Here is a 9,475-nt window from a genome sequence, read left to right as displayed (position 1 = left end):
TCATTGTGCTTGAAAGTGAGTTCCATTTTCGAAACGCTTAAAGTTGACGATAGCCTTCGTAAGACTGGTTTCTTCTTTCGTATACTAATTAACATTACGTAAACAATAAAAGCTCCAAAGTTTTTGAAGGAGAAGCTCAATCTTTTATCTTTCCGAAACTAAATCTCGATCGATACATGCTAATCTACCTCTTGAACCCCAGACAAAAAAAGTTGAATATACCGGATCATCTATTATCGGGATGCCAAATCGATTAGAATTCCACCACGATATTCTTCGTGTCACTTATTCATCCGTCCAAATTCTTATTAGCCTTAACAAAATGCTAAGAAGAGGATGGAGTCATGTGGAGAATTTCACGCAAGCGAGGGAAGGTTTCTGATTGACATTCCCCTAAGAGTACCCAGAAACAAATCTTTTACATATGTCTCAAGCAGCTAACGACTTACGGTCATAGACCAATTATCCATAGGGTAGCCAAAGAACGCCCATTGCTCATTGAAGGCATTCTGATGTGAGAAGGCGAACCATTCCTCCTTAGGTTTGTACGCTGGGGTTGGGAATGCCCCCAATGGAAAGGATCACGCTAAACTAAAAGGAGAACTCTGAAAGTTTTTGTTTTATCCAAAATTCGAGCTTTCTGCCTAAATACAATCATTTTCCTGTTGAAAATCTTTTTTGTTACATAGTAATCTATCTTTTGGAAACTAAAACAAAAAGTCTACAATATACCGGAGTTCGATGTTTTTCTTTTTCTTTAAAACATGTTGATATTCTTCGAAACTCTTATTCGTTCATCAAAATTTTTACTCAACAAAACCAAAAACTGCTACGAAATATTTGAAGAAGAAACTCAAAGATGTTTGCAAATGGTTGCTGTTTTTTGTTTTTTGCCAAGACATTTGAACTTCCTTTTCAAGACATTGTTGTGTAAATTTATCCTTTGGCAATTGTAAGCTGTTACAATATATGCTAATATACCCTTTGCAGTTATAATCTGAAAGTCCATAATTCAGTGTCTACACAGTATTTTTGATATATGAAAGTTATATATTTTAGCCTCCTCTGCAGTTGGCGCTGTCTATGAGACAGATGAAATGATTTGCATTGCATTTGCATTGGCTTTCAGTGGGTTGGGTCCACCTTATAGCAGTTCAGTAAAGTTCTCTTGGATACCTCGAACAGCGGTATCTTCAATGGAAAGCACTTACCTATTTGGTCCTTATACAATGCCACATAATTCTTTGATCACCATTGAAATGCAAAAAGCGTCCCAAAAGCTTTATTACTAAACATTAGTTTGTCAAAAAAGGAATCTGAGAACAATAAAATGGACGGAGTGACGTTGTTTGTCGATCAGCATGTTCTCGTTAGGAAATGTCCAAGCTCTGATGTCGCACAAGCAACACTGATATTGTCAATAAAGGTTGATAATTTGAGTAGGATCGAGAGAGCGAGCTTCCAGATGACTATGTTGTTACAATGCACCTGTGGTAACCTGAGGTATATATTACTGTCTTAACAGTTCTGCGTATTTGAAAAGTGCTGTAGCGACCGGCTTCTAAAAACGTGATCTTGAAAATCCATTTTATTTGTGACTAAATACGAGTATACTGAGCCTGAAGATCTTACTCGCAAATATATCCTTTTAATTGAACACACTGAGCAGATACAATGCTGAGCCTTAGCTGGATGACTACAAGCACTTAAAACTAGCATAGTAGACGAGCTATGTTTCTTGCCAGAGGTTATGTTTCAAGCCTATGAAAAAATACATTCGTCATTGTATATGCTTACGAGCAACTTAACTAAGGTCTTCGCTTTAGCTCCTTTCAATCTCTATTAATCTGAAGCAGAAAGGCGATCGAGGTTGTCCAGATTGCATCCAAAACAAAAAAAAAAAAAAAAAAAAAAAAAAAAAAAAAAAAAAAAAAAAAAAAAAAAAAAAAAAAAAAATGTGATAATATTTTTTATCAGACCTTTTAAAGCCTGAAGCCCATGTAAGAATACAATAACCATCTTCTTCCTCTTATTCTTTATTGACGTACAATAACCACCGCATGAGCTTATTACCTACTAAACCTAGGTCTTCGCTTCCATTCCATTAGATTTACAGCAGAAATGTTGAGTGCTTTTTATAAAATAAAATATATCATGTTCAGATCATATTCCACAGTGACTAGCTGCACGTTATGTTCCCGAAATAAAACATATGCCTCCTAAAACCGTTTAGTCGATCGAGAGCGCTGAGTTTTTCAAAATGTTATTCTTACTCTTATTTCTTACTCTTCAAACTCTTATTAAAAGTCCCTTTATGAATGTAGACTTCCACCTCATCCATCGTCTGATATAAATTTCGTGCTTACATGCCTTGAACATAAGTATTACGGTACATTGCTTGTAGTTGTGGGCAGTGATAAGCATTGCAGTTGATTTATGATTTTGTTGAACTGTTAGCATTTTTCCCGTATATTTAACAGTCTCGCTGTCGGTGGATATAAGCATTAGGGTGTGCGTTATTTTCGGTGTTATTTTCTGTTTGTTAACTATCGCTTAAGTTATACGCAGTCAAAGTTACATCTCAATTATACTGAGCATTCTACAAGTGATCTATGCTATACTACATTTTGTGTTGCTCATACGCCATGGTGTACTCTATGAGTAGAGTAGATATATTTGTTGCATAACTTTAACTGCTCAAAAATTTTAAAGGAATATTTTTGTGAAAAAAATCATTTAAAACATTTTTGAGGAGTGGAAAATTTTGTAATTACTTCTTCACAGTTTGTGTTACTCATACGACAGGGTGTACTATTGGAGACAGAAAACTCGATTTATAATTTTAACTACGTACAACTTTTGATGGACTTACTTTATGAAAAAAATTATCCAGACCTTTTTTGTAGAGTGGTAGATTCTGAATTAGATTATCGGCTTTTCAAAGTTGTAGATGTGTTCGCTTAGGATATAAAACATTTATTGCAAAATGTCAAAATATCACTTGCAGCTAAAATATATAGGAAAAGTAAGATAAGTTTGCTTAGCTTGGATCCATATTTTTAGGTTAAAAACTGAAGTTTTATGGGAGTTAGTAAAGAAAACTTTATTTGAAAATAACAAACACCCTAATAAGTATGTATGTATATACTTAAATGAGTCCACTCATTTTATTTGAGTGGACTAACACATACATGCATACATATTGCTAAGCAGGTAGAAAGTGTGAAGTAAAGTCCACAAAATAGTTCTTAATATTTATTAGATGTAATTTAAATGAGTGAAATGCTTATGAATGAATAAATGGTTTCAAATCACATATATTATGTAAATTGAAGTTGTTACCGGTAAACATAACTAAAATTCACATGTATTCTGGTGTTTCTTTCAGTGAAGTAGCCATCTCTTTGCTATAGCACTAGGAGAAACTTACAATGGGAAAGCAGCAAATTGAGCAAATTGAGCAAATTCCTCAATATCCACACATCATTTCCTCCGTTGGCTGAATACTGCATTTTAACGGAGTTCAATTAAGTTTGTGGCAGGTAATTTTAAATTCTCTTTGAGTAACACTGATGTGCTCATAAATTCAAATAATTTGATTGACTTCCGATCAACTAATTTCATATTGATCAAAATTGTACACTTCTATGCGAATGTTTACTATCAACTGTTTACGGTCCAATTATTGACAGTACAGCTCCAAATTAAAAGTCCAGTCAAAGTGAAGCAACTCATCGTAGATGATTTCCTACCAATCACACCAAAAACATAGCAATCGCTTTCTGACCATCAACGCTTGTTTACCCATAGGTTGTTCCGGATCGATCTTGATCATTTTCGTTTGACGTTTTCATAAATGACCCACTTTTCAGCATCTGTAATTATCCTCTCCGGAAATTGAACGATTTTGTTACGATTGAGGTGAAATCCATACATCCATACACCGAACTTTTTTTTAAAGGATTCCTAACAACTTTTTCTGCGATATTTAGCTTCTGGGAAATCATCACACTACTTACATAACTGTCGGACTCAACGATTTCCATTTTCAAATCAAGTTGATCGGTTTTCAGTTGCGTTTCTTCAAAATACAAAGTACTTCTTATCATTTTTGACAGTTTTGGAAGAATGTCTCTATCTTTCAATTTATTTTTTTTCTACATATGTCTCTCCCTTTTTATTTCCATCTCTTCCTTCTTTTATATTCCTCGATGTCTACTTATACTCATCTTCATAGCTCTCTTTATTTTTATCCGCATCCCTTTTGATATTTTAATATTCATCTATTTTCATCTTTCTCTCTTTAGAGTACTTTGTCTCTATAGTCTTTCGCCTTTGCTTTTTAATAAATTGCTCTCTTTCTATTTCTATCACTCTCTATATTTTCATCTGCATCTTTCTTTAATTTGCATTTATTCTATTGTGCTCAATGCTTACTTGCATTACTGACGATATCTTGCGATCGGTCTTGGGCCAAAAGGCTTTTGCGATATGTATCGATGGTGGTTCCGCAATGCACACTTCCGTACTACTTGTATTGATAGTGGTTCTGCGATACCAGTAAATCTATTACTACTTTGACGGCTGCCAGCTTGGCCTGGGAGACACTACAATGGTCTGAAAGTTTGAAGTTGGAGTTGATAGAGAGCTCCTGACAGTAAAGCTGTCCCACCAAGCTTTGGCCCATTCGTAAAGAAGCTCAATGCCAATCTGCTGCAATCGTTCCTTCCCACCTAAAACTTCCTCGCGGGTATATATGGCGGCATAAATGGAGCCGCCAGAGTTCGGTTTGGCGACTCTATGATCTAAGTGATCCGGTATGAAGTCAAAGTGTGTAAGGATTTCCGATTGTTCAGAGAAGTTTGGGGCGCTGATCAACGCATGGTATTGATCTATCTGCTTCTAGCAATCACGAGCACCGTGGAGTTTAGTCTTCATAGACAGGTATTCACGTAAAAACACATTGACATTCTGTTTAGGGAGGTGTACTTTTAAGAACCCAGATTCTCTGAGTCTGATAGTCCTTCCGACGAGATTAAGCGCCATGGTTGGGGTGAATCTTAGAGCACCGCGCACGCTGATGAACACCATCATGAACCAGTGTTCGAGTTTCTTTGCAAGTGTGGTCTTTTCTAGAGCCCTCCACCATATAAAACTTCATAGAATATAATGTGCTTTACTATGGTGTCGTAGAGTCAACCTTCTGTCAGTGGCTTCTCTACAGCCGTATAATGCAATCGATGGCTTTTCCGCTTTTGGCTTCCATGAAAGCTTTCTATCCAGGATGAGTCATAGATATTTCACTGAATCCGGTTGCAGACAGATATCTCTCATTTGCCAGCAGTCTTGTATCTTCTAGTAAAACCATCTCGGGTTTATTTGGGTTGATGACGAAACCACTTTCAGCTGTCCAATTTGTTGTGTCGCTAAGATACTCTCGCCTCAACTCATACACTCATACCCATGAATAAAAGTGCTATAGTCTGCGCAGGCTATCACCAAACGACCGGGATTCATTGAAGAGGAGAGAACCATCACCTTGTGGAATTCCCCTAATTAGAATTTGTCAAACTCGTGTGTTGCCCTATTCCATTTCAGTCACTCTGCTGCATAGAAGACTAAAAATGAGGTGTTTGACGTTTGATTTAACTCCAAGATCGTCCAGAGCAGTTACAACTGCTTACAGTAGAACATTATTAAATGCTCATTCAATACCAAGACAGGTTCAAGCAGAGAATTTTTTAAACCTAATGAATTCCGCAAGCCATGACACGACAGTAAGCGAAGCAGTATCCACTGATTTGCCTATACAATAGGTAAGTTGTGCTCCTGATAAATGGTCCTCATATACCGGTTCATAAGACTCTCCAGGGATTTTAGTAGGAACGGAGGGGACGTTGATGACCCGAAAAAAGTCCAACGAGCGGCACTCTGTCAGCATGATCGAGAAACAACATCATTTTACTCTTTTTTATTTTAACAGATTAATAGGTATGAGTTCTGTACACATAGTACTGGTTAGTTTCAATTACTATTGATCTCCTGCTTCAAAGAAGATGTGTCATAACATTCCTAACACACTAACCTTTCAATTCTTCATACGATTTTTAATATGAATGCAAATCGAGTAAGCCACTTCTATATCACTCTAAGTTAAATCTGCAAATCTCATGCACTCTGCTGTCAGCTTTCTGCAAATTGCCTCGTTTATAAGGCAAAAGTCACAGCACAAACAACAATGTGAAGGCTTTATACCACTCTACAGTTACAAATAGCACACTTTCATACACATATCATAGTGAAGTATCTGTCTCCATTTCATGCGTTGCATATTAGTGGCTGTGGCTGCTCTCATTGTTCGCCCAGCAGCAGATCCTTATAAGCACTTAGTAATAATTCTTAGAATATTCACTCCATTGTGGTTATTTATGTGGTCGACGAGCGCTAGTCAAGTGCGACAATTTGCCATGCACACACACATACAGACATTCGTTGTATACAAATATGAGTACATACAAGTGTATGAAGAAGCAGCAATTGTGTCCCTAGGTGCTAAACTATGCTACTCGGCACAATGAAGACGACACTACAACAATAATTAAGCATTAAATCGTAGCACCAAAGTCTTGTTTATAACAGCAATACAAAATTATCTAAGTATGTGTGTCTATTTGTTTGTGTGTGCAGCAATAAAGACAAGACCAAGGAGAAGTGTAAACAATTTCCACTTGTGTAAGTACAAAGCGCTAAATTTTAGTCACACACTTAGGCGGACAAAAGTAAGTTTATGTGTGTGAAATGGTAACTTGTGGTTTACTGACAATAAGAAAAGTAGAAATTTTGTGTCGCAAGAAGTCTCATTGTCTTGAAGACTAACCGTGGACTGATGAGAATGACACCGAAGAGCATAGCTAAGTCAGAAAGGTTTTCCATTCGAACTACTTATCTGATCTTATTCCTTACTAGGATCGTTCGAGTCCATGATCAATCATTTTGCTGGTGAAATAACAGTCTCAAGAAAAGCTTGTGAAAGTCGACAGTCTCAGTTTTGTACCAAATGGAACGAGCGTTAATATGAGAGTGGCATTACAAAAATACTAAACCTTGGCCGGAATAAAATACTTTGTTCACTTCAAACAGCTAGACCCGACAGTATGGAAAGGGATAAATATGATAGGAAAATTGAAGTTTCGCACTACGTGCATGTTCGACTCAGTATGTTCAATTGTGCCCTCCCGTACATCGGATACGGTCACAAAAGTCCAGAAGCCTGCTAGGTGAGATTAAAGTGATGTGATTCCTGTCCACTTAGATGGAACCTACGGCCTTGAGCCAGCTTTGGTAGATTGCTGAGCAATCCAGAGTCAGGTGTTCTGGAGTTTTCTGTTTCATGTCGCAGAGATGGCAGTTTGCGCAAAATACTATGCCTTGTATAGAGCGCGGCAAGGAAGCGAAATTTGTCTCGCGGATGGTTGACTATTTCCCTAAACCTTAAAAGGTTGTACCCTCTCAGAAGTTGCTTAGCATACCTGCTGCCTGCTGTCAATGCTGTTCTCTCTCCACTCTCTCCTCTATGTGGAACAGATCCTTTATAGTGTAAACCCCACTGCAATGCTTGGTTCTGGGCCCATCATGCTGGTCGCTGTCCGCTGCCGCAAAGCGCGCGTGTCTGTCGATGGAAAAGGATGCTTACTGCTTAAGTTTTCAATACATCTGTTAGTTAGTCGTCCTTTGCTTCGAAGACAATGTAAATTGACACCATAAGCTCCATCAGAATCGGAAAGGACTTCTCCGAACCTCTCCAGCTCTGAGAATATTCGATGCAGTACCTGCCGTGGGAAGCAGAGTATGAAGACCTCCACTCCTGTGGAAAGACAAAACGGAAAATAACTTGCTACACTTGTAGCGAAGGAAGAGTGACAGGCGCTTTGTTATAATCTCACCTATGTCTACGCCAATAAAAGAAAAGAAGAAATACTGACATTAAATGCTTTCTGCTAAAAGTTAGCGAAAAGGAACTGAAAGCCATTTTGCTCAAGGTTTCTGCTGAAACTAAATCTTTAAGACCTGATCAATGGCCGAGAAGATAAGTTGTTGATCCTGCCAGATGATTTTTGATATTCAGTCTCTTCTTTCAGTCTCCAAAAAGACTGAGTAAAACACATAAGCTGTTACTAGCTCTACAAAGGGAACCGAATATTCGTTATGACGAAATATGCTTATATTTCACAAAATTCAAAAAGCGTCTACTTAGATATTGGCATTATGGACTAGTTGTAGACCACTCAAAACAGTATAACATGGAGACAGAATTTGCTTCGAAATTGTAATAATGCAACAATTTCAAAGTTTCTGAGTTAAAACAAAACTAACTCCAATGTAACTAGTTAGTGACTAGTCACTTTATAATTTGATTCAAAAATTAAATAATGCAACAATTTGAAATTTTATGAGCTAAAACATAACTAACTCCGATGTCACTAGTTAGTAACTAGTCACTACGAATTTCCCCCCACCGCTGGGTTGTGAGTGTTCAGTACATGATTGCTCGTTCTTAAATTTTCGCACTTAACCGCACTACTTATGCACACATGCTTATGAAGTTCTTCAAGTGGCTGCTCGCCAGAGCGGCATGTACATTTAAGTGGCGTCAGGAAATTCAAGCCGCAGCAGTGCAAACGCAACGGTAGGCAGCATGAACAGTTAGTAAGGCTTACACATACAAAATACATATGTACCTGTAGTCCATATACACTCACTTCTGCTACTTTTCTGCACATTTGTAAGCACATATATTTTCACTGTCACTTTAACATTGCCACCATTTTGTGTTTATTAAGCCTTGCATGCGCTCTCACTTTCCTTACAACACTTTCTTATAGTTTTGCCCCATTTTTGTTGTAATTGGTGTTGCATAATTTTCGTGTAACCGCAAAGGCTCGTAACAGTAAGTAATGTTAGCCTCCGTTGCCTCCCCTCAGCTGTTGTCGTGGTTGTAATTGTGTTGTCTGAATAGTTATTACATGCATATAAGTATATAGTTGTTATTGTATGTGCCCACCTAATTGACTTTTTGACTTAGTGTGTTCTAAATAACGGCATGTACTTGAGAAATCGGTAGACAGCAGCTGCTAAGAAGGCTAAAATATTTAATTAAAGATTTTAGTATTTGTGTGGTCTTAGACTTTAAAAAGGCAAAGATAAGACATCTCGTCATATTAGATTTTTAAGCTAACACTGCTACCGCTGCCATCACTAGTTCTATGAAAAAATCATCAACAAGTGCTCGATGTTATATAGTACGGTGACTGAGATATATCGCTAAAGATAGGCAATGAGATGTTTCGTCTTCTGTGATTATTCTTCGCTCTTCATGCGTTTCGTTAAAAAATAAAATTCCTTTTAGTTTCGGTCGCTGTTAAGACGGCAATTATTCGGACCAGGCAATAAGAGCTTTGGAACCTCTCTGAAAATG

Source organism: Bactrocera latifrons, unplaced genomic scaffold (assembly GCF_001853355.1).
Source record: "Bactrocera latifrons isolate USDA-ARS-PBARC rearing strain unplaced genomic scaffold, ASM185335v1 scaffold_175, whole genome shotgun sequence".
In the NCBI taxonomy this organism is placed as follows: domain Eukaryota; kingdom Metazoa; phylum Arthropoda; class Insecta; order Diptera; family Tephritidae; genus Bactrocera; species Bactrocera latifrons.
Note: the sequence above shows the minus strand (reverse complement) of the source record.